This window comes from Nannospalax galili, unplaced genomic scaffold (assembly GCF_000622305.1).
Source record: "Nannospalax galili isolate Female #2095 unplaced genomic scaffold, S.galili_v1.0 scaffold386, whole genome shotgun sequence".
Lineage (NCBI taxonomy): Eukaryota > Metazoa > Chordata > Mammalia > Rodentia > Spalacidae > Nannospalax > Nannospalax galili.
In genome coordinates, this window is record NW_008356676.1 from 2,150,654 (window position 1) to 2,177,649 (window position 26,996).

The window sequence follows — 26,996 nt, forward strand, 5'->3', positions numbered from 1 at the left end:
GGGGGCTGGAAAGATGGCTTAACAATTAAGGGAACTTACTGCTCTTCAGAGGATCCTGGTTTGGTTCCCAGCACCCACATGGCAGTCAACAATTGTCCGTAACTCCAGTTTCAAGGAGTCAAAAACCCTCTTCTGTCCTCCGTGGGCACTGTATGCATCACATGGGTGCACTTACATACATGCAGGCAAAATACTCATACACATAAAATAAAAATATAAATAAATAAATGTTGACACTAGAGAGATGGCTGAGTTGTTAAGAGCACTGACTGCTCTTGTAGAGGACCTCAGTTCGATTCCCAGCACCTACATGACAGCTAACAACCATCCATATCTCCAGTTCCAGGGGAATCCAACATTCTCTTCTGACTTCTATGGGCATTGTATGACACAGGTGCATTTATACACATGCAGGCAACACACTCATACACATAAATAAAATAGTAAATAAAATATTAAAATTAAATGTTACCCTGACCCACGCACGCATGCACGTGCTGCACACACAGGAATGTTGTTTCTATGTCAACAACCTTTATTTATCTGAATGTTTGACTTTATAACTAATTATATATCATATGTATATTGTTTTTACATCTATTTATGTATGTGCTATATGCAGTTATATACAATGAACATCCTATATCTTTAAGTTCCACTTCAGTGAATTTAATCAACTCTAAATTGAAAATATTCAAGAAGAAAATTACATCTGTACTGAAATGTGTAGACTGCTTTTTATTCTTGCTATTGCTCTATAAATAATGCAGTGCAGTAACCATTTACATTGTATTTTCATTATTAAGATAGAGATGACTTAAAGTCTATAGGAAGATGTGCCAACACTATATCATTTTATTTTATATTTTTTACTTTTGGTCTTTTTGAGACAAGGTCTCATGGTAGTCACAGTTGTCCTGGAACTTGCTATGGACACCAGGCTGGCCTCAATCTCACAGAAATCTGCCTGCCTCTGCCTCCAAAGTGCTGGTATTAAAGGCGTATGCCATCACAATGGCTAAGACTACACCATTTAACCAAGGGACTCAAGTACCTGAAGATTATCATATCCACATGGATCCTGAGGGACAATTGTATACATACAACCTCATATTATATAATGATATGCCTAGATTACTTTGATATAAATATCTAGCCCAATTTTTATTGGAAATATTGTTAATTTTGTTGACATTATATAAGTTGCTTACGTGAACTTTTTTTTGACACAAGGTTTTATGTTGCCCAGCCTGATCTTTAACTTACCATGTAACCAAGGCTGCCCTTGAATGAACTCCTAAGAACTTTGAATCCTCCTGCCTCTACCTCCTAAGTACTGGGATTATAGGTGTGTACCAATATGCTCAGCTTGTTTTGCTTTTTCTTTTCTTTTTTAAAGAAAACACTTCATTTTTAAATTTTATGTGTGTGTTTTGCCTGCATGTATGTAAGTGCACCAGAAGAGGGCATTAGATCCTCTGGAACTGGAGTTATGGATTGTTGTTAACTGTCATGTGCATGCTAGGAATCAATCCTGGGTCCTCTGGAAGAATGGAGTGTTCTTAATCATTGAACCATCTCTCTATCCCCTGCTTTTTCTTAAGACAGAACCTTGTTCTACAGCCCAGGCTGACCTAAATTAGTGATCCTCTTGTCTCTGCTTCCTTCTTGGGATTACAGACATCAAGCTGTTTGTGTCAGTGTTATTTGGATTATTAACATTTAGTCATTTGGACTATGAATAAAAAAGTAAATAAAAATGAGGTGCAGTGGCTCCACAATTTGAAAGCAGGCCTTTGAGGTCCTGGACTCACTCTACTCCTTACCTCTCTATCTGGTCTTTACTACTTCAGCCCCCCCCCCACATGCTCAGACTGCTCTCCTCTTAGCTGTACCCACATGTGCCAGGCACACCCCCTTTAGACTTTCACAGGGTGATTCCTTTGCCTGGAATGTTTTCACTCAGAAAGCCTCCTGACTCATGTCCTTTCCCCTGCCAAATCTTTGCTCAAAGGTCACCTCCCGGTGGAGGCCTCCTCTGACTGCCTGACCTTGGGTGCACCCTGGTCCACCCAGGCACACCGATTCTACTTTGATTTTCCACAGCACTTCTCATCTTCCAGTATTTGTGGAGCATTAAAAAAATCAGATAGATAGATGATAGACAGATAAATGATAGAATAGATATAGATGATAGATGATTGTGTGTGTGTGAGAGAGAAAGAGAGAGAGAGAGAGAGAGATGGCATGCATGTAGAGGTCAGAGGACAACTTGTAGTTTCTCTTTAGATCATATAGGTCCCAGGGATCAAACTCAGGTCATCAGGCTTGGCAGCAAGCACCTTTACTGACTGAGGCATCTTGCTGACCGCACATATAGCATTTATTAGGCTTGTGTTAACTTGGTGGGCTTGGCAGGGCTGCAGAGGGATTTTAAGTGGAGCTTGGGGTTTTCTGCAAGTCTTGAGGTAATGGATAAGGTCTCATATCTGCTGACTCAGCTCAAAACAAGCAAAAGAGGAATGAATAGGCAGGGCTCTATGATTTTTCCAAAGAAGGAGGTTTGCTGCTTTTTCAGTACAAGCACCATGGCTGTGACACTCAGACTTGTGACACAGTGGAAGTCACATACCACCTAAGACAGCCACCTACTGAATCACAGCTGACATCCAGACTTACCTTTAGCAAAAGTATGTTGCTGCTTTCAGGAAACATGGGCCTATGCAAGCTCAGCCTCTGAAGAAAGCATGCACTGTGTCATTCTCATGAGCTCCCATCCTTTGAAAGAAAGGGGAATGACAGCTGCTATATTTGCCTTATCTCTCATCCCACCACATCCACCTAACAGCCCAAACATGCCTCTTTTACCTGCTTCATAGAAGAAAAGATAATCACAAGTACTGGTATAAGAAAAGGAAGAGGGGCTGGAGAGATGGCTCAGAGGTTAAGAGCACTGGCTGCTTTTGCAGAGGACCTAGGTTCAGTTCCCAGCACCCACGTGGTGGGTAACAACCATCTGTAACTCCAGTTCCAGGGGATCCGATACCCTCTTCTGACCTCCATGAGCACTGCACAACACAGGTACACATATGCAGGCAATACACTCATACACACAAAAATAAAAATAATAAATAAAACATATTAAAAAGAAAAGGAATAAAAATCTCTTGGTAATCCTCCAATTAATAATACTGTGATATTCAATTGCAGGTATTGAAACATTTGGGGAAAGATAGCATTGTATTTCTACCTTTTACCTGAATAAACTTTAATAACTAACATGTGAAATAGAAAACTCAAAATATCTACAATAAAATATGTATCTTGATCTACTAGGACAGTTAAGTAAGCTCTTTATCACAAAAGGCAGAAAGGAATAGATTTCATAGAGTTATCTTACACAAATTTAAATTTTTATACAGACATAAATCAGGCAAATTACCTGCTCTTGGTTACCCACCAGAACTTGATGGTAAGATCTTATTGCTGACAATACCACATACATGGACTATAGAACAAACAAGCAGAAATCAGCCTGGTGCTGACTTCAGAGCCTCATCACTACTGGCTAGCTTTCCTAGTGCTAGAAGGTGCTATGCATGCTATTGGAAGGAAAACTAATCATCAGCCTTGCACAGCTGGCAAGCTATGCTAGTGGTACAATAGTGGCACAAACATTTTTGGAGTAACCAATCACTCTCTAACTGGATTCAAGATCTGCTTCATAGGATGGAGCCCATACCTGACATTGATATCACGCTTAGGAACCCAAGGCTAGACAGGTCACAGGGCATAGGGGAGAGCCTAATACTAGTTTTCTTTTAAATAGAAGAAATCTATGTGTTTCATCATATAAACTCCTAATGACTTGTTGCTATACCCATATATTAATGTATTTCTCAACTCTCACCAGAGAAGCTTCCTTATGTAGCAGATGGTGATTAACACAGAAACCCACAACCGGTCAGTATATAAAGAACAAGAGGCCACATAGCATTTATCCTTAAATATGACATTATATCAAACTTCTGCCTCCCAGGGCTTGGGGATCATTTGCAGAAGAGGGGGCAGAAAGCCTGTAAGAGCCAGAGGTGGTAAATGACAACAGGGAAACAGAGTTTTCCAGACAGCTGGTCAGTTACTCATATGCACTCACAGCACTGGTGATACACAAGTCCCATGCAAGCTTAAACCAGACAAAATCTCAGAACAAACATGGGAAAATGTAAGAAACTGCAACCTAAGGAAAGTTTGACAACAGATGGCTGCTAGGAGAGATAGTCTCTCTCAAGGATGGAGCTCTTGGTAGACTAACCAGGCTCCAGTGGATGAACCCACACTGAAGGACATTTGGGGATACAAATTACACTCTAGGCCTTAATATAATAGAATACATTAATTTGGGCTAATAGAGGAGGGGACCTAAATACAATTATGTCATATTGTATGAAAATCACAAAAATTCAGTAAAAAAGATCAAAAATAAAAAAATATTTAAAAATAAAGTCAGGAAAATTAGGAACAAAATAGCTAAAAGTCTATTTTTCTTCATATATAAAGACCTTTTTACAAATCAAGAAGCATAAGTATTTAATAGAAAAAAGTAGTCTAAGAAAACAATACAAGGAAATAAGTCCTATCCAGCATGGTGGCACACATCTTTAATTCCAGTATCAGAAGGCAGAGGAAGAGGGGTGACTGAGGCCAGGTCTACACAGCAAGTTCCAGGTCAGTCAGAGCCACAAAGTGTGATCCTGTCTCAAACAAAATAAAACAAAGCAAGAACTTCCAAAGAAATAAGAATACTCTTTTGCTTTAAAAAATGTTCATATTGGTGGGAATTGATGGAAACTGCTGTTTGTATATCCTTCTGACAGAAGTGTAAATTGACATCCATTCATAGGGATAGTGTGACAATGAAACCCAAAATGTGCAGTGGATACATTCTGTGATCCAGGTTCTTCTGGCATACTACGGTTAGTCACATAGATCAGGAAGTATTTATAAGATGCCCGTTATTGTTGCTACTTGTTAAATAACAGAAACCTGACTCTCCTTACCTGCCATGGAGAATAAAAATAGCACATGGAAACAATGACACATTGCGCAACTGTGGAAAGGCATGAGGGGACAGATGTGCCGACTCAAAGACACCCAGGGTGCTCTATTGAGTGAAGACAGACAAGCTGTAGAACAGGAGGAGCCGAACAATTATTCTATGGGGAAAACAAAGAGGAGGTCTGTTTAGGGAGTGATGTGACCACAACCTGATGAGGCATGGTTATTTTTTTTAAGTTCATTTTTATTCTCTATTTTTCATTTTTTAAATTTTTGTCTTTTTGAGACAGGGTCTCCCCGTAGTACCAGCTGGTCTAGAACTAACTATGTGGACCAGTCTGGCTTTAATCTCACAGAGATCAGCCTGCCTCTGCCTCCTGAGTGCTGGGTGTACGCCACTAGGCCCAGCTAATTTTTTTTTTTTTTTTTTTTTTTTTTTTAAGCATGGGCTTGATTTCAAGCGGCCTAGAACTCACTATGTGGCTGAGGTTGGCCTTAAATTTCTGAGCTTCCTGCTTCCACCTCCTGAGTGCTGGGATTACAGACATGTGCCACCATACTCAGTTTAATTTGCAGCTGGCCCTCAAAACTAGAGCTTCCTGGATGCTAAGCAAGTACTCTAGGGATGAGCTCCATTCCTACCCCTCTTTTTAATTTACTGTGGGAAAACCCTTCAGAGTGTTTACTGTCCTCCCCATTGCCATCTTCCCTGCCACAGGTCTCTCTCTCTCTCTCTCTCTCTCTCTCTCTCTCTCTCTCTCTCATAGTCTCCCTGTAGACCTAGCTGGCCAATAACTTGCTATGCAGACCAGGCTGGCCCGAGGTTACCATGCCTGGTTTGCTCTCTCTATTCTCAACCTTTTAGTTTCAAAACGGTCTTTTGAAACCCAAGGCAGCAGCGATCCATTAAACAATAGCTTAGAAAAGAATGACTGTTGACCAAAGAGCAGGTTAGGAAAACCTAATGTTGGGCGAGATAAAAGTATTCCAAGAAAGAAGGGGAGAGAGGAGAGTTGGTGGGAGCAGTAAGGCTCAAGGATCCTCCTGCTTTATCCTGAGCCTATGAACAAAGTGTGTGGCTACAAAGAACTGAGAATTGTATCCAGTTTCCTGTGTAGGACTCTTCACCAAGTCCTCTATAGGGACAAAGAAACACCCCAGGCACTTAGATGGGCTAGGCATGGCTTCACTGGCTGGAGCTCAGGGTGCAGACTCCAGCTTCATGTAAAAATCAGCAGGTGGCTGGAACCTCTGCTCCAGGATGAGGAAAAATCAGCTGTAGCTGCATCATGGGCCACCAGGTCTGTATAAATCTATTTCTCATTGCTCACACAAAATATCTGACAAAAACAACTTATGGAAGGAAGGGTTTATTTTGGCTAACAGTTTAGGGATATTGTCTATCATGGTAAAGGTATAGCTGAGAGAAGCTTGAGGCATCTGGTCACATTGTACATGTATTCAGAAAGCAGGGAGAGATGAAAGCTGGTGCTCAGCTCACTTTCTCCCTTTTATTCAGTTCAGGGCCCCAGCTCTCAGCATGATGCCACCCACATGTTGGGTAGGTCTTCCACCTCAATTAACCCAAACTGGAAACTCCCACCCAAACATGTCCTGAGCCTTGTCTCCTAGGTGATTCTAGACCTGTCAAGTTGACACTCAGTATTAGCCATCACCAGGTCTGCACCAGACACCAAAGCAGGAGTCAAGGAACAGCAGCAACTCAGGGCTGGGTGTGGCAGTGGCACTGCTGTCTGTGCCAGTGTGTGCAGATCTCAGCCATGCTAGGCAACCTTCCACCATGCCTCTGAGCTGTGTCCCTGGATCTAGAATATTAACTATAGTGACAATGATGAAGGGCAGAACAGAGGAGAGGGGGTTCCCAGCAGACTGAGAACTCAGCAGTGGCTGCTTTGCATTAAGAAACACTACACTTCTGCCACTTAACAGAACTGGTATTCAAAACAGAGATTAAGATGTTACACTTAAAAGGTTATATTTGGGGCTGACTGAAGAGATGGCTCAGCTGTTAAGAGCACTTGCTACTCTTGCAGAGGATGGGGTTCAGTTCCCAGTATCTACATGGTGGCTATCAACCATGTGTAACTCCAGTTCCAGGGATTTGATGCCCTCTTTTGGCTTCTGTGGGCATTATACACACAGCACACTTACATACATGCATGCAAAACATATATACATAAAAATAAATAAATCAAAAAAGAGGGGCTGGAGAGATGGCTTAGTGGTTAAGAATGTGTTCTACTGTATGTATGTACAGTGGGGGTCAGGGGACAACCTCAAGTGTACTCAGGAACATCATCTACATTCTTTGGAACAGGTCTCTCTCTCATTGGCCTGGAGCTTGTCAGTCATGATAGACTGTCTATTATGATGTTTATAAATAGAGAAATTCAGGAAAGTATTTCAGAAATTTTACAGGGACAGCCCTGAGGATAGAAGTGAAAAGTCGGGGACAGGAGAAACTTTTCACTTGTACAGTTTGGAGTTTTTATTATGATTAGTTTTACATCAATAATAATTGGTGATATGAGGATATGAACAGCCTAAAAATAAAGAAAAACTTGCATGACAAGATGGGGAGAGTTCAGTCAGTACAATGCTTGCCCTGGATTTGATACCCAGAACACCTGTAAAAATACCAGGCCTGGTGGCACTTGCTTGTAATCCCAGAACTGGGGAGGCAGAGACAGGTGGATCCTGGACTTGCTGGCCAGCCAGTCTACCATGATTGATGCCCTCCAGACCAATGAGAGAGAGACCTGACTCAAAGAATGTAAATGGCATTCTTGAGGATGATACCTGAGGTTGTCCTCTGACCTCCAAATGCATGTACCTAGATGCATGTATATGTATGCATACACACATGCATAAATTAAAAACAAAACCTGAAGTAAGATCTGACACATGCCAAAATAAAATGTCTATTGAACACAACTGAAGCAGTTTAAGTGTCTCTTAGAAGTGATTATGGGGGCTCAGGCGAACCTCTGAAGCCCCAAGATGTTCCATAGTGCAGTGTCCACCAAGGAAACCCTCTGTAAGGATTGTTACAGAAATTCCCTGAGTGAAGCGTGGCTCTTTAATACCAATGAAAAATTTTCAGGAATAAACCAGAATGATAAGATTTCAACTTTTGATCTAGATCCAGGAAAACAAAAACAAAAACAAAACACTGAGCAATTCATTTGTCCAATTCATTCCCTTCTTTATATCAATCTATGCAAAAAACCTACAAGTGTAACTTTTCCAAAAGTCTGATTGGAACTAGCTTTGCATATGACTAACACCAAACTGATTAGGACTCAAATATTTTTCAGCATTGCAGTCTCCCAGGGTAGAGCATGGGAGGTGGTGAAGGGTGCCTGTGTCTATGGCTACACTGTTTCATTTCTGCCTTTTCCCAGAGCTGGACAGTAAGAGACCCGTGTTTAAAAAAACAGACTAGAGGGGCTGGAGAAATGGCTCAGCGGTTTGAATCCCAGCATCCACATGGCAGCTAACAACTGTCCTTAACTCTAGTTTCAGGGGACCTGACAGCCTCTTCTGTCCTCCACAGGCATTGCAGGACATGGGTACACTTACCGACACGCGGGCAATACACACATACACATTAAAACAAAACAAAACAAAACAAAACAAAACTATTAGAAAGACAATGTTTTATTCCAATTACTGTTGCTATTATTATTATTATTATCATCAGTATTCTTATTATTGGTAGGCCTGGGAGAAGATTAAAAAGAGCCAGAAATGCCATTTGAGCAAGGTTCAGACAGCTACCTGGGCAAATTGAATTCCAAGATGAGGGAGGAACAAGAGTGAAAACACAATGTGAGCCTGGGGAACCTGAGGGCAGCAAGAAGCTGCTGAGGCAGGAGCTGGGTTGGAGTTAGTAGTGAGCTCACCAGTGCCTAGGCCTGCAGTCTGTCCGGCTGGGCTTCCGCGGAGGACTCAGGTAAAAAGCTGGGGGCGGGACTATACAGACAGAATTTAAATCACACTGAACAGCTGTGACTCAGTACACTGTGGTGAAGCAGGGCAGAAGCCTGGAGCCCTGCCAGGAAGCCAGCACAAGACAAAGGCTTGTGTTCTCCCCGTGGGGCATCGAAACTACACAGGGTGTCCTGTTCCCTTTTTGAGAAGGTAGGCTTATTGTTCTATATGATTTAATCTCACCAAATAAAAAAGTCAGGTTGGTGACAGGTGGGTGATTAGCCCACGGTATATTTTGCCTCTCCAGTGTTCATAAAATAACTGTTTTCTAGTAGTAATTGTGAAAAGTCTAGGCAGAAAATCAATAAGAGTCTGGGTTTAGCAATGAAGAACGTATGGGTGATGAACTAAAGCACGCGGGCTTGGGGGTGGGGGTATTACACAGAGGACTAGACCTCCAAACACTTAAGGCCGTTTTACTTTTCCTTTAATTTTTTAATTGAATTGTTGTGTGTTTCATATAGAACATCTCAATCAATCTTAAACATCTTTATACCCTCTTCCCCACTGGCACCCTCTCATACCCCCCCACTGGAATTCATACATTCTTGACACAATAGGCCTTGAGGCCATTTTTAACCAACTCATTGTCATTTTATTTTGCAAGCAGGTGGGCTGCTGTGGTCAGTTTGCATCATGACCTTGTTCCTGCAGCAGGATCACAGCAGGTACTCAACACTTCAGGTCCTCAAGGGAATTGAGAGGAGGCATGGCAGGATATCTGACATGAGGGCTGGCCAGACTCTTGGAAGGGATGGAGTAGAGTGAGATCACACATATCAACCTGCTCAGGATGCCACAGGCTGGGTAGCTGAACCAACAGCTATTCATCTCCTCACACTCTGGAGGTTCCAGCATGGGCAGGTTTCATTTCTCCCAAGGTCTGTCTCTCTTGTGTCTTCACATGGCCTTTCCTCTGTGCAGTGTGTTCTTGTGTCCTTGTGTATCTAAATCTCCTTCTTACAGGGCTAGCCAGCATATTAAATTAGGGCCCACATTCACATCTCATTCTAACATACTCATCTCTTTAAAGACTCTCCAAATCCAGTCACATTCTGAAGTATGGGAAGTTGGGGCTTCAACATACACATTTGGGAGCATATAACACAGCCCATAGCATGATAATGCTGTATGTTTTTGTGTGTTTTAGTTTTTTGAAATATGGTTTTCTTGTAGCCCCAGCTGGCCTAGATCTCATTATGTAGACCAAGCTGGCCTTGATCTCACAAGGATTCACCTGTCCCTGTCTCCAAGCATTGGATCTAAAAGTGTGCACCACCAGACCCGGCCCATATGTTTTTAAGATACACAAACATCACTGAAAATAAATTGGCATTTTAAGGGATAAGTATAGAGAAGGGACTAGAGATGAAATTTAAATTCACCAAAATACATAGACAGGGGGATGGGGAGAATGCTTAATTAGTAAGTTAAAGAAAAGCATTTCCATCCATTTACCTGCAAATTTCATGATTTCACCTTTCTTTATTGTTGAGTAAAACTCCATCATAAAAATGAGCCACATTTTCATTATCCACTCGTCAGTTGAGGGACATTTAGGTTGCTTCCATCTCTTAGCTATTGTGAAAAAAGCAGCAACAAACATGGATGCACAAGTGTCTCTGCAATAGGATGAGTTCTTTGGGTATATGCCAAGGAGTGGTATAACTGGGTCAAATGGTAGGTTCATTTGTAGTTTTCTAAGAGTTCTCCACACTGCTTTCCATAGGGGTTGAACAAGTTTGCAGTCCCACCAGCAGTGGATGAGCGTTCACCTTTCTCCACATCCTCTCCAACATTTGGTATCATTTGTTCCCTTGATCTTAGCCAGTCTGATTGGGGTAAGATGAAATCTTAAAGTGGTTTTAATTTGCGTTTCTCTAATTACTAATGATGTAACACAGACTCAGAAAAACAAATGACATATGTTCTCCCTCATATGTGGATCCTAGCACCAAATCCTTATAAATGAGTATGTATCCAGACACAACTACAGGAACCAGGATAATGAAAAGGAATCAGGGAGGTAAAGGAAAAGAGAAGAACAGTAGGAAACAGGTGTTAATAAGGGAGATATGGATAAAAATGGGGTTAAGGGAAGGGGGAGGGGGCGTTATGCAAGGAACCTTGGGGATAAAGGGGAAAAAAAGGAGGTCAAAAGAGGTGGGACCATAGGAGAAGGGTATTACTAAGGGAGAAATGGGAAAAATAGGGGTACTTTAAATGGGGAAACCATGGTGGAAGGGTTAGACAATTCAAGAGATAAATAATGCCTAGCTAGTTTGAAAAAAACAGAGGGAACCATATTAATGTCCAATAACCTACTGACAAATTATACATACAGCTAGCTCAAGGAACATAATATATGTCTAGTCAAGTTTTGTCTGAGAACCTTTGGTCTTTGCCCAAGCCCTATCTACATAGCACATGATAATTAAAAGTACCAGATTGGTGGAGCTAACCTTCTTGGATGTTTAGAGGCCATACTTTGAGGCCTATACTAATTTGGCCAGAGGGACTTAAAGGACAGTTTTTGCTCCTTGCCCTCCAAGGTCGACTAAGTTCTAGGGGACTATGGAGCAACTCTCAAAATGTCCTGTAACTGTGGTGAGTCACCTGTCCTCTTGATCAAGGAGGCCATGGAGACCCCACCAGATGGACTTGAACCAGTATCCACTCTACAAAGAAGAGGGTCAACACAGAGGAAACATTTTTTCCATGCTTCCAAGTGAAGCCAGCCATGGTGAGCAGGACCTTTGACTTATCTTCACGTAGATGGAACTGGTAAAAGGAGCCAGGGAGGGGTTTCTCCCAAGCCCATGCAACTCCTGAGGAACAGATCCTCAAACGACCTTAAGAATGAAAGCAAATTGGTTTATCTGGGCCAACTGTATGGTCTTAAACACCCAAAAGGAAAGTATAACCAAAGATTAAAGGGATCAATATAATTCTTTAAGAGTCCATGTGTATAGCTAAAAGCTACATAACAAGAAACAGTGCCAGGAGATACCCTCCTTTGAGTTGCTGGCCAAGGTGGTCCAAGAGATTCCCAGCCAGTAACCCAGCATAGAACTAGGAAAATGAACAGCACACCCCAATCTTATCTAAAGGAATATTGACAACTGATTGCTGCTAGATGAGGAAGAACTGATCTTCCTAAAACAAGGAACTCTAGATAGGCTGACTAGACTCAGCAGATGGACAAGCACTGGGGATCGGCTGGGGGCACTGACAACACAGTGGTCAGTAACAGGGATGACAGAGTATATGGGCTCCAGTGGAGGGGGTGAGGCTATGAGAGGGTGCCATTTGGGATGTGGGTATATAGATGAATAAGATTGTTTGGGATGTTCTGTATGGTACACACACACACATGCACACACACACACAAAAAATCAATAAATAAAAAATGAGTTATATTTGAGGAAGAAGCATAAAAATTTGCTTCATGTTAGTTAGTAGATATGCCAAGGAGCTCAGAAGGTAACTGACTGTGACTAGTATTAATCAGATGTATAGAGATTAGAAACACATGTGCATCTTAATGTCAACTGTATTAAAAATGAATTTTTCTGTATGAAACTGTATTTTAATAATGAAATGGAGATCTTCTTCAAAGGCTAAAACCTAACTTAATTTTATGTCTTACAGGGTTTATACTGAGTACAATTTTGTATAACTGTATTAATTCAACTGTAAACCTAAAAATTTACAGCCAATTTTGAAAGAGACGCATCTTTGCTCTGGAAATTGTTATTGACTATGTCAATGCTGTTTTAATGAAATGCTTCTTCTGATTATTTGGTTATTAAATAAATAATTTTAAAAAATGAAAAGCATTTCCCAAAAGAGTGAAATGATTGTCAAATCATTTCAAGTCAGTGGTAAGCTTGGTTAATTGCCAAATACTTCAGCAAGACTAGGTGGGGGAGTTAACTGCAGGTATTATCTTGAAAAGAACACATTTCTTTGAAATGCTATTATGTTTCATAAGTGCAGGAAAGGTTTCCAAGGAGAGACCCTTTTGTGTGGTAATGCAAATTGAGCTGAGTGGTATACATCATTTCTGGGTGACATCTGCAGGAAAAGTCAGAAAAACCCAGAGGCTGCCTACCATGGGAAAGGGCAGTGTTCTTGAACTGAAGGAATTGAAATCACTTCTGAAGATGGAACACAAAGCTCTGTAAAACAGACATAAAAAGGGGAAATCACTGGTTTTAGAGTCTTGCAGGTTCCCTGCTGTTTATAGCTCACAGATCCAAATATAGCCATGTTTTAAGTTTTTGAAACATTCAATTTGTGTGAAAATCCTTCTCTATAGATAGCCTGTGCCTCAGTGAGACAAGAAAGGTACATCAGTAACCACAGAGCACTTTAAAAGGGAGTGATGTGCAGCAAGGATCTCTGGCTATTTGCATTTTCTGAATGTAAATAAAGAGAACTTTGGGGGAAAGAATAGTGGAATAATAATAACAAAATTAAAGTGGGGGGGGAGGTGGGTGGAACGGGGGAGGTAGAAATGCAAGCATCTGCTCTGACTAATTCCCACTTCTCCTAAATTGCTGTTTTATTTCCCAGCATTAATCCCCTTCAGAGACCCAGAACTTCAACCCACTTATTTATGCTCTGTTAGAAGTATTTCTCTTGAGATTGGTGTTCGGGTAATATGAAACAATCGACCATGTGCCTTGGCAGTGGGTTGGCTTTTTGTTTTTCTTCTCTGTGAATCCATTAGGCATCTGCCTTTATTACATTTATGAATGCACCCTGGGTTTAATAAAACTCTGAGTGCATCTAGTCCATGCAACAACTTTCTCTGAAGTATTTAGGTACCACTGTGATGAAAACTTCATAAATAATTATGCACCATGGTGTTATATTGTTCACCAGTGAAACATGCTCACGTTTGAAGCTGCTTTTGAAGAAACTGACTATGAAATTCTAGCAAAGGATTCAACCATGTTTTTTAGGGCCTTCTCAACATCAGACTCCTTTGATACCCATCTCAGACCTTCCATCTTGCTTACAAACTTCCTAAGGGAACCAAAAGCTATTCAATGGCAGTGCCTCTGCCTATACCAGTGTGGTCACTGTTTTTACTTCAGGTGTTTTCTTTTAATGGCATCCACCAAAGAACCACTGCTCTGTTGACTGGTCAGCCATTTGTTCAAAAGGGACAGTGTGTGACAGTGGTGATAGTGTTGTCGACTTGGCAGAATCCAGAATCATCTGGGAGGTGGTCTTCTGGGCATGCCTGTGGGGGGTTATCTTGATTATACTAACTGACATGAGAAGACCTATCTTAACCGTGGACGAGACCATTACTGGACTGTATAGATGGATAGGGAGCTGAGGAGCAGTGTGCATTCGTGTTTCTCTGCTTATGAATTGTGGATTCAATGTGACCAGACGCTTCAGGCTCCTGGTGCCTTTACTTCCTTGCCATGATGGACTGTTTTCTTAAACTTTGAGCCAAAACAAACCCTTTCTCCATTAGGTTGCTTTGGTCAGAGTATTTTGTCACAACATCAAGAAAAGAAACTAAGACAACAATTAACAAGGGGATGTAATTTACAAAGTGATGTAACATGAAGTAGTTTAGCTTCATCATTATTTCATAATGAGCCCTCAAATAAAAGCTCACCCTAGGTCTCACTTTGCACATCAGTTTCCAGAAGTATTTTACAACGGTATAGCATGATTCAATGCTAGAGCCTCGTTAAGTGAAACGCATAACAGTTTGGATTAGCGCACTAAGGAAAACTGATGTTGGCCCTCGCGACTATTTTCTTTTTATCTATGTTTACATGGTTTAAACAAAATCAGATCCTTTCAGTAGCATACTAGGTATTAAAGATGCAATGATGAGGGACAGGTGTGGTGGTTCACATCTTTAATATCAGCTCTCAGGAAGCAGAGGCAGGAAGATCTCTGTGAGATCAAGGCCAACCTGGTCAACATAGAGAGTTCCAGGCCAGCTAGGGCTACAGGAGACAGTCTCAAAAAAAAAAAAAAAAAAAAAAAAAAAAAAAAAAAAAAAAAAAAGCAATGATGAATAAAGCAAACAGCAATGATAATTCACTAGAATAAATCCTATGACAGTGGTATAGACTAGAGACTGCCTGAGCACGCTTTGATGTGGGAACTGGAGTGTAAGAAAAATATTTAGGCACAATGAGTTGATTTGGGTGATCATCCCAGGAAGCAGAGATGAGGGTGGAGAGAGACAAAGGAGGCGGAGCTACTAAGGGATCATCACCACTATCAGCACACTTGGGTCTGAGGGCACAGTCCCCCTGTCCTAGAGGTACTCTGAGAATCTGAAAAGTGAACCTCAGGATATCTTGCAGATCAGTGGTCCCCTGCTAACTGTCCTCTGGTAACTGGCAGTTGCCTATAGGAGTTTAGCTTACACTTTTCTGTTACCTCTGTAATCAAGGTGAGCAGCTTCCCAGGGATTCATAGCCTTAAGACAGCAGGGACACTTGAGAGAGGACTTGAAGAGGGGAGCAGGCAAAGCACATGGGTCTCTTCCCTGGTGACTGGGAAGCTGTACCCAGAGCATCACAAGCATTTGCTACAAGAATCAAAGGACTCCTGATTTGGTCCTAGGGAAAGAAGAAGAAGCTTCCTGGAGGGAACAAACCCTAAAGCTCTAAGAAAGATAAGAAAGGCATTGTAAAATTGCGGTGGTGCATGAACAATAGAACTTTGGGAAAGGGGCAAGTTGGGATAATGAGAGAGAAAAGAGAAAAAGAAGTGAATCCGAGAGAGATTTAGGAGGGAGAAAGAAGTCTGAGATTAAGGTAAAACAGTTGGTAGATACAGGAGGAAGGCTAGAGAACTGGTATCTCAGGGAGGACTATGCTACAGATGTCCAAAGTAGTTGAAGAGCATACCACCTGTGCATTCTTAGACAGGTAGTACAAATCCTATAGATGATTGGATATCAAATGCATGGACCATTAGGTCCCTGGTTTTGTTATCATAATAGTCATTCTGAGAGCTATCTATTTAAATTATTGGATGTGTGGCTATAGATAAAGTATCTCAGGTGTCAGAGAGGGGGTAAGGTCTAGATATGTGGATTTATATAAGCCTACCCTAAGGGATTACTCAAGGGCACAGGTAGAGGTGAAATGAAGCAGGAGTAGAATGCAGCATAAGAAAGAAGAAAGTGAGCAGTCAAAACCTCAAAGTGTAAAGGACAGGCAAAGAAAGGGGAGTTCGCATCAGATAATGAGAACCGATGGTTAGAGGAATGGAATGAAAACAAGAAAAGACTGGAAGAGAGATGGATGCTAGCTGCTATACACAGGTCAAGGAAGATAAAGGTGAACAGCGTCCCTTGCATTCAATGACAGGGAGTTTGCTGGTCATGCACAGTGAGAAGTTGCTATTACTATTCCACAGCAGCCTTGGGCTGATACACTGTAATCACCCTGTTTTTAGGGTCAGTTTTTCCATGTCATCACTTGGTTGAAACTGTGAGGGAAGTAGGTCTCCAGGGTTTCCTTATAAGGACACTAATCTTATTTCACTAGCTTTACCCTTATGACCATCACCTCCCAAAGACCCCAACTCCAAATGTTCTCACACTGGGATTAAATTTCAAATTATGAATTTTGAGAGTGGTGAGGCACACAACATCTATAGCAGCTATAACACGTCATAATTCCCTGAGGGGGTGGGAAGAGCCCTTTCCTGTGAAGATAGGAAGAAAGCCAGGGGTAGATGGAAGCAGTGACTGGGAATGGAGAGTTTGTGTCATTCATATCAGCCTCTGTTTACTCTCTTAAGATACTGAGTTCCTCTTCTAACACTAAAAAGGACAACAGGAAGATATGGTAAGGAGACTGAGGACAGACAAAGGTTCACAATAACTGCTGAGGGAAGAGTGGATATCCCTAAACCTGGGACTTCACACCACCCTGATTTTGGAACTGTCTCATCTCCCATGTCATTCACTCACATACCACTGAATCCACCATATTATCATTTTCCGCTTACAGTAATGAGTGACCTGCCTGACACCAAAGCAACAGGTTCTATGCAGCCTGTGCTTGTGGCTCTGAGAACAATGGGGTGAAGTCAATGTCCTGATGTCCTCCTACCCAGTGTCTTTCCCATTGTAGATAATACAGTAGCTTCTGTAGCCCATGAACACCATATGCACCAACACATACTGTCCCTAGGGGGCATCCTGCCCAGACCCATGGTGACCCTGTCCAGTTCGGTGTACAAAGCTGGTGGCAGTATGCCAAGACAGGTCAAGCTACAAATTGATTAAACCTACCAATCACAGGTATTTGGTCTATCAGCAAACACCCAACCCAAGTACGGCCAATACTTTTTTTTTTTTTTTTTTTTTTTGAGGCAGGGGCTCTTTTTTCCCAGGCTAGCCTTGAACTTTCTATGCAGCCTTGAACTTCTGATCCTCCTGGCATTCCACCTCCTTAGCATTGGGATTATAGGTGTGTACAACCACACCTGGTTTGTGCACAAACAGAGCCTCCTGTGTGCTAGACAAGCACCTTACCAACTGAGCCACATCCTCAGCCATTTTCTTGTTTCCTTAGGGTTCATCCAGTGCTAATGAGTGTTCCTGGGATTATAGGTGTGTACAACCACACCTGGTTTGTGCGGTGTTGGGGATTGAATCCCAGAGCCTCCTGTGTGCTAGACAAGCACCTTACCAACTGAGCCACAACCTCAGCCATTTTCTTGTTTCCTTAGGGTTCATCCAGTGCTAATGAGTGTTCTTTCCTAGGAATTTTGAAAGTGAATGTGAAAAGGATTCTCAGAAAGCCTAGAGAATGTTGGTAGTTTTCACAGGGTCAGTATAGAGAACTCCTGTTAAGTTCATTAACATACAGTTAGTGCTCCATATCCATAGGGCCTGTTTCCAGGACCCCCATGTGGATACCAAAATTTATAGGTGATCAAGTCCCTTGTATAAAATGATATCACATTTGCATATAACCTATACATATTCTTCCATACTTACAACTTACTCAAATCTATGATGTGGAAATTACATACAGAGGGTGAAACATATGTAATATGTAACAGATGTCCAAACTTAGAACAAATTGGGAGACAGATACAGGGCTCAGACAATAGAAAAGTATTTATTGGGAATCACAGCCTGTATGGAACATGATACATAGGCCTAATTATAGTACATGCCTGAAGTAAAGAGCATTACTCACCCATTGGTGGCCTGGTTGCATAAGATCTGGCTCTGCCCAGTGAGTCTGACTCTGAAAGTTCCTGCCTGGAGGAGTGGAAAATCTGTTTCCTGCAAGTAGATTGATCCTGTAAGAGAAGAGGAAGGGCATAGTAGAGCCATATAGATTTAGTCTCTGTAAACTCACAAATCAGATGAACGTTCTCTTCTAGAACCTGAGGTCTGCACTGCAAACAGAGAGAATTCCTTAATGGATGTGTCTGCAAGCGGGGAACACGGGAAAGGGTAGGCGGTCCCCTTAGCCCAACCTCAGCACTTTGTTTCCATGTGAACTTCAGAAGATAAAACTTCAGAGACAGAAACTAAGCAGATGAGATAATAGACAACATTCTGGGAGCATCTGAGGCTTTGGCTTCAGATGTTTCTCCTGCCTGTGTTTCCCCCATTTTGCTGTATTTCATGGAAGTAGAAACAAAATCAGAGCTCTGATCTTCCCCTTGTAACATTTGATAGCATCCTTTTAAATACAATTTTTTTTTTGTCTTTTTGAGACAGGGTCTCCTTGTAGCCCCAGCTGTCCTGGAACTCACTATGTAGACCAGGCTGGCCTTGAACTCACAGAGATCCATCTGCCTCTGTCTCCCAAATGCTGGGATTAAAGGCATGTGCCACCACGCCCAGCTTCAATGCATTTTTAAAAAAATCACACCTTATTAGAGCATACCATGGTATTCTGTATTGGAGATGGTCTTAGCCTGGGTTCCCCATAAAATGGTGCCTGAAGTAAACATTTAAGATTTAATTATTATTTTATGTGTTTGAGTGTTCTGCCTGCTCATTCGTAAGTGCAGCATGAGTGTACAGTGCCTGCAGAGGCCACCAGAGGGTTTTAGATCCCCTGGAGCTGGAGTTACAGCTGGTTGTTATCCACCTTATAGGTGGCAGGAACCAAACCCGGGGCCTTTGCAATAAGCTACCAGTGCTCTTAACTGCTAAGTCATCTCTCCAGCACCCAAAGGAAACATTTAAATCCAAGTATCAAGAGGCTTTTGATTCAGAAAGGAGGCACAAGAGAGGGGAGCAAAGCAGGGAAAAGATTGAAGACTTCCCTTCATACAATGATTGAACTGCCTTTTGAAAGCCAGGGCTCCCCTTCCAGGCCACTTAACCATCCCTGCAATCCATCAAGAGCTTGCCTCTGTCCCCACAGGTGGTTGCTTGCCAGAGAGTTTCCACTACACCCTGCCTCCCTATCAACAGAGAAACTGGAAAGCCTGAGACTGCTGTATTCGGAGGACAGATGCTGCCCGATTGTTTGCAGGAAACTGCAGCCTGTGCACACAGAGTTGCCATGGGAGGAGCTGGAATAAGAGGCAGGTGAGGCCCAGACAGTTTGAGTGGTGCCCAAGAAATGAGGCTACAGAGACCTCACATTTTGTGAGGAAACAGACTCCATCAATTCATGATGCAGTTTCATGCTTGTTTCTTTAAAATATATTCCACATTTCTACTTAGAAAGCTAATCTAATCTTCAGATAAGCCAAAATGAAATGATTTGTAGGTAATTTTTGAAAATACAATGGTTATAATTCTTTGCACCATAGATCAGCAAAGCTCTTAGTCATTCAATGTTTACAAAATAGGAAAAGCATATCTAAAAACAACAGAAAACCTGAAAGGATTGACATGAGAACCCTCCTGAAAATAATTGATTTAATTCTATAGTGTTTAATAAGTTAACCATAAACTGCCATTTTAGAACCATCCTTCAACCTAATGAGAGCTCAGACGGAAGTGCCCAGGCTGTCCTGGTTAGAATTCTGGTGCTTAGGATTTGCCCTAGGCAGCTCCTGTAGCCTTGTGCTCTCTTGATTAAACAGTTTTTCCTTTTGCACCAGTAGGTTTCCTAAAGTTTACTGCTTTGGGATAAACTTGCCTTCTCCTTTTGGCCTGCACCAATTAAAATTGTTTTATAATTCCATACATGAAAAATGAATTTACTTCATTTCTCTCCCTCCTCCAACCCCTCCCATGCCCCCTTCTCAATCTCATGACCTCTTTTTGATTATTTTTGTTATATACATACATACATATATATATATATGTATGTATGTATCTATACACAACCTACTGAGCCCATTTAGTGGTACTCTTATGTACATGTGTTTAGGACTAACCACTTGGGATTGGTTCACCTATCAGAGAGCTTGTTTCTGAAGAAAACTACTTCTCCTAGCAACCACGGATTGCCTGTAGCTATTTGTCTAGAATTTTCCCTATCCATGTTGGCTTATAAATTGGTGTTGTCATTATTTGGGTTTTGTAAGGGGATCTACACCAATTTTTAATCAATCTCTATGTTATATTTGTTTGAAATAATTAGAATGGTTTCTGATTCCCTAAGTGGACACTACCTAATAAGACAGGCACATGTATGTGGATGCCCCCCGCCCCCCACCGCTATATACAAACTTTTCACATTGTCATGTATCTTAGTTTCTTTCAATAAGATATTTTGGAAATCGGTCCATGCTATATGAATTCAACTTCTTTAGTTGTGCGATAAGGACATCACCCATGGACATTCATGTGTTTCTATGTAAGTCACCATTACCCACCACACTGTGACTAACAGGCTGCATGCATATTTACATGCTTCTTTGGACAGATTTGTAAGATGGCATTGAATTTCTGGCTTGCTTTAGATTTACCATTGTATTAAGGACCCAGCCCCTGCCTTGTGGCCTACTTCTGGTAACTGGGTCAGAGATGTTATTTTCCATGTGGAAATCCATGACTTTTTTCTCTGATACTCTAATCTTCAAAGAACTGAGACTTAACTTCATTTTGATCATAGCACCCTCCCAAAGATTAAATTCCATCTGAATCTCCTTCCGGGTTCACTTCCACCTTGCCACCTCCTGACAGACTTTACCAATGTCTGCTAGGTCTTGAAATGGTTTCTGTGACTCCATCTCAGTTCCACACTTCGTGTGCCTACTGGAATATTTTGTAAGCGCTGAGTCTCTTTGCTCCTGTTTACAACAACTTCCATTCGTTGCCTGGCTTTCTGGATACCATTTCAACTGTGAAAATGGATTGTTTGTAACTGCAGATGAAGTAGAGTCAGAATTGTATAGATTCCTCCTTGCTCTTTCAGGGTCTGCCCCTTAATAGGGGCTTGATACATTCTGTGATGTAATTGTGCATCTGAGGGCTATCAAAGAGGATAAGTGAACACAGAAGATGCATTGAAATTAGAAGAGAAAATTCAGGATTCGAACAGAAAAGGAGGCAAAAAAGAGTATAGAAATAGATGCAGGTGGTGTCTGGCTCCAATTTTAGTACTAGGCTAAGAGGAAAGGGGGTGCTTAGGTGCTTTGAGGTAGGAGCATGGCAGCCTGTGGTATTGATATGAAGCTAACTGGAGGCTTCTTACTTTTAGGGCAAGGCTCCTCTTTTCCCACTTCCCAGACTCATCCCTGCGACACTCAGAAAGGCTTTCTGCAAAGAATCTCATTTCATTGAATTACATGTTTCTGTAACAAAATACTTTATTTTTAAATAACAGTAACAAAACAGCACCAGTATTTTTTTTTCAACCAAGGAGCAGATCTGATATGAAGCATAAGTGAAATTTTTCTCTTTCCTTGAGAATCTGTAATAGATGTCAAAGATCTGTCAAAAGTCAATTAAAAGCTTGCATGAAATTACATACCTGCATTTGTTTGAGATAGGCATTAGCTATACGTTTTCTGATTCATTATGTAGGTTCATGTCTAATCCAAAGTGGAAGCTACTGAGCCTGCATCCTTAAGTCAGAAAGCTTGCCTTCTGTGGTGAATGTCACAGTAGAGTTAGCTGGAAAATGGAAAGAGCATTATGCGGGTGCTCCCACTGTCTTCCCCATTTGTTTCCTCCCCTGGGTGTATTTTGTGGGTTTCAAAGCCACAGCCTGCAGGCTTCTCTAGCACCATCCTGAGGTGGCCACACTTGGCCGTTATGTCCACAGGGTATTTCATCACCATGATTCTGCATGAGTATGCTCAGCCATGGCTGAAGAGACATCCCGGGTGAGGCACTTGAGATTGTTCTATTCACTGACCACAAATTTTAATGAAGCGTGTAATCTGAACTCAGGTTCTAGTCAATTATTTGATTTCTCAAAATTATTTGCCTTTGTGGAAAATGACAATTTCCCACATGACAAATGACAAACAATAACAGCTACAACCCAGTAGTTTGTTTTTTCCCTTATCTTTTCTACTTGGTATACATCTAAGCTGCTGATTTCTTTTTAGTCCTGTTGGTGGCCATGTTATTATAGTCCAGCTATTTCCTGGTTGTGGTGTGCTTTTTTCAAAAAAAATCTTTTTATCTTTTCATATCTTCTACATGCTGCTGTTTAACTTTTTTTCATGATGTGATTTTTTTTCCCCTTAAACATATTCAGTTGATTTAAAAGGGAAAAGGAACTGCTTAAAACTTGAAAACTGCTAATATGGCCTTAGTATGTTATGATACTGTCATTTCATGCTTGATTGAGTAACATAGCTAGCTACCACAAGTACATCAGGTCAACATTCCCCAAAGTGTATGCCATAGAACCCAAGTTCCATAAAATGTTCCTACTTGCTATGCCTCCAAGGGTTCTTTTATCAAAAGAAAAATGGGGAAGCAGTGAGATAAAGAGAGTAAACATCTATTTATAGTATAACTTTTTTTTGTGTATAGCAACCAAAGGAAAGAGATTTAATCAATGCAGGCACTAGGTGGAGAAAAGATAAATATGCTTTCAAGTTCATCTTCAAGGTAGTGACAGGAGCTTTAAGTGTAAATAGTGGAAGAATTGGGGCAGGGCCAGGAGGTATATATAATCAAGCAGTCTTGATCAAAGCCAAAGTCTGTTGTCAAAACCACCCCCCCACCACACACACACACACACACACACACACACACACACACACACACTACTGTCTTGGCTCTGGTCCTGGAAGGCAGCAGATAAGAAGCTGCTATAGGCTCTGGTCCTGGAAGGCAGCAGATAAGAAGCTGCTATCACTGTCATCTGGTTCCAATAAGATGGTTGTTTCTGTTCCTGAGCTATAGTATGACTCGTGTGTGTGTGTGTGTGTGTGTGTGTGTGTGTGTGTGTGTGCGCGGGGGGAGTATGCCCACAAAAATGTGCAAAGGCCAATAGAGAATGTCAGGTGTCTTGTTTTATCATTCTTTCCCTTATTGCCTTGAGACAGGATCTCTTGCTATACCTGGAACTAGGCTGGCAGCCTGCAAGTCCCAGTGTTCCTCATCTCTGTGCCCCACAGTGCTGGGGTTACAGACTTTCAAGGCCATGCCTGAAAGTGTGTTTATGAGTGTGTGTGTGTGTCTGTGTGTGTGTGTGTGTGTGTGTGTATGCTCGGGGTTTGAACTCAGGTCCTCATGCTTGTGTGGCCATCCCCCTAGTTCATCTAGTATGACTTTTAAGAACCTTTATAATGCCAACATGCATGATGCAGCTCTGAGTCAGACATGCCATGTAGTATTTCTAGCATGTGGGTGTGCCTGTTTCAAAACATCTGAGGGGAATAGTACTATATAAAGCACAGAGAAATATTGGAATAGCAGATGAGCACTTGATACGGAAAGTAGCCTGGCATGGCATAGAGTTAGCTGAAGTCATGTCCTAAAATATTCTAATGGCTTTCAAGGGACCACACTGAGAAACTTCATTAAAAGTCTTGATGTAGAGAGATGGGTCAGTGGTTAAGAGCACTGACTGCTCTTGCAGAGGACCCGGGTTCGATTCCCAGCACCCACATGGCAGCTATGAACCGTCCTTAATTCCAGTTCCAGGAGAAGCAGAAGCCCTCTTCTGACCTCCGTGGCATTGCACCACATGATGCACTCACATACATGCAGGCAATACACTCATACACATAAAATAAAAAAATAAATAAATACATACACACACACACACACACACACACACACACACACACACACACACACACCAGCTAGGTGTGGTGGTGCATGCTTTTAATCCCAGGAGTCAGAAGGCAAACGCAGGTGGATATTCATGAGACAGAGGCCTGCCTGGTCTACATAGTGAGTTCCAGGCTAGCTGGGGCTACAGGAAGACCATGTCTCTTAAAACAAAACAAAACAAAACAAAAAAACAAAAAACAAAAAAACCCCAAAAAACACCCTTTTACTTATTAGAATTATTAGCACATTAATTATGCAAATTAATAGGATTCAACATAATATTTCTGTAATCCAGACAGGGGTCCAGCATGGATGGGGTGGTGATCAGGCCCCAGCCCTAGTGATCTACTGGCAACTAATAGATGCTGGGTGAGGGAGAGCCAGGTTTCCTTACCAGTGTGATGCCTGGTGGACTGACCAGACTCTAGGGTATGGAATCACACCCAGGAGCATGTAGGAGGCATGAAATCCATAGACCTTTAAAAACTAAATATTTGGCCTGGTATGGTGGCGCATGTCTTTAATCATAACACTCAGGAGGCAGAGGCAGGCAAATTTCTGTAAGATCGAGGCCTATGTAGTGAGTTCCAGGCCAGCTGGGGCTACAGGGGGATCCTGTCTCAAAAATCAAAAAACAAAAATTTAAAAATTTAAAGGAACAGGGCTGGAGAGATAGCTTGGGGTTAAGAGCACTGGTTGCTCTTATGAAAGACCCAGATTCAGTTCTCAGTACCCATGTGGCAGCTAACAACCATCCTTAACTCCAGTTCTGGGGGATCCGATGCCCTCTTCTGATCTTCATGGGCATTACACAACACAGGTGCACTTACATGCATGTAGGCAATACACTCACACACATAAAAATAACTTTAAAAAAAGAGAACAGATAAAGGACATGAAATTGGTGGTGATAGCTAAAAAGTTGATGGAGAATGAGTGAATGGAGGAGGAGGCACCAGGACACAGATAAAGCTCTCAGCGGGATAGAGCTTTATTTCACAGGGGACACGTTCCCTTCAGGGAAGAGAAAATGTCTGCCCGCGTCTTGAGCTGGGGTCTTTTAAAAAGGGAGTCTTCTGCTTCCTGCAGAAGGTAGGAAGATGTATTTTTTAAAGTTGGGTTGGTGGGGAGTGGGAGAGCAGGACTGTTAAAACCTGTCCTCTTTAGAGATCAAAGGGGAAGCCTGCTGTATTGGCCAAACAGTGGAGAAAAGTCTGCTTCTCTTGACTTCAAAGACCAAGGTGCTTATCAGCTAGGTTCCCTTTTCTCAGGAGCATGAGAAGTCCTTGGGATCCTGTTGGTGAGGAGCCAGGGCTATCTGAAACTTAACATTCCAGCCTTTTGTGTTATAGGATAGGGGGCGCCATTGTCATCTTGCTACTTCCTGCTGGACAGGTTCGATGTGGGGGTGCTGGATTAGGGGTCGGTCAGACAGTAGGGGTTCCCTCTTCATGCACTTCAACATGGTCCTCAATGGTTGACATGTGCTTGTATACATGTGGAGGGAAGGAAAGTAACAACTGATTAAAATTAGTACTAGTTAGTTTTTGGATTTGGTACTGAAAATATCTGAAGAGGTAAGGAGCAATGGTTAGCACCAAGGTAATAGCTCATTTTTCATTTTTTTTCTTCTGCCAGGGGTGAACTCGAGAGTGATGGACTCAGGATTTGTTTTCAGGCATTTTGATAGCTGTTGGAGTGGCTAGAATCAGCATCAGTTCACTCGCAAAGGCTTCTAGATAAGGAGAGAAAACAAATTTATCCACCATTTTAAGCATGCCTATAGTCCCAGCACTTGGGAAGCAGAGGCAGGTGGATCTCTGTGAGTTCAAGACCAACCTGGTCTTCATAGTGAGTTGCAGGCCAGCTGGGGCTGCAGGGAGACCCTTTTTCAAAAAGACAAAAAAAAAAAAAAAGAAAAGAAAAGAAATATACTGATCACTTTAGTCTTTGGTTACACTTTCCTTTTGGGTGTTTAAGACAATACAGTTGGCCCAAATAAACTGATTTATTTTTACTTTTAAGGTTGTTTGAGGATCTGTTCCTCAGGGGGTCACATGGGTTTGGGAGGAGCCCCTGGCTCCTTTCTTTTACCAGTTCCATCTATGTGAAGATAAGTCAAAGGTCCTGCTCAACCATGGCTGGCTTCACTTGGAAGCATGTAGGAAATGTTTCCTCTGAGTTGACCCTCCTCTTTGTAGACTGGACACTGGTTCGGTCCCTCTTCTGGGGTCTCCATGGCCTCCCTGAACAAGAAGACAGGCGACTCTCCAAAGGTATAGGACATTTCAAGGGATGCGCCATAGCCCCTGGAACTTGTTTGACCTTGGAGGGCCAGAAATAAAAATTTGTCCCTTTAAGTCCCTCTGACCCGATTAATATAGGCCTTAGAGTCTGGCTATTAAACATCTAACAAGGTTAGTTACACCAATCTGGTACATTAATTATCATGTGCTATGTAGATAGAGCTTCGGCAACATCCTTAAATAAACCTTGACTAGACATCCTTAGACTAGTTGACTAGCTGCAACCTTAGAAATTTTAAGATTGTCTACACATTATCCTTATCTCATCCTTATTATATTGTGACAACCCTATACAGACCTTCATCACCTGCCCAGCTCTCTCATTTCTCTGTCAATTCTGGAAGTATCTAGCCATCATACTTTTTATACATAAATCCTTCTTTAAAATGTCTCCATTCTCATATCCTTCTGACATCCTCCAATTTTCCATTTTTTTAATAACC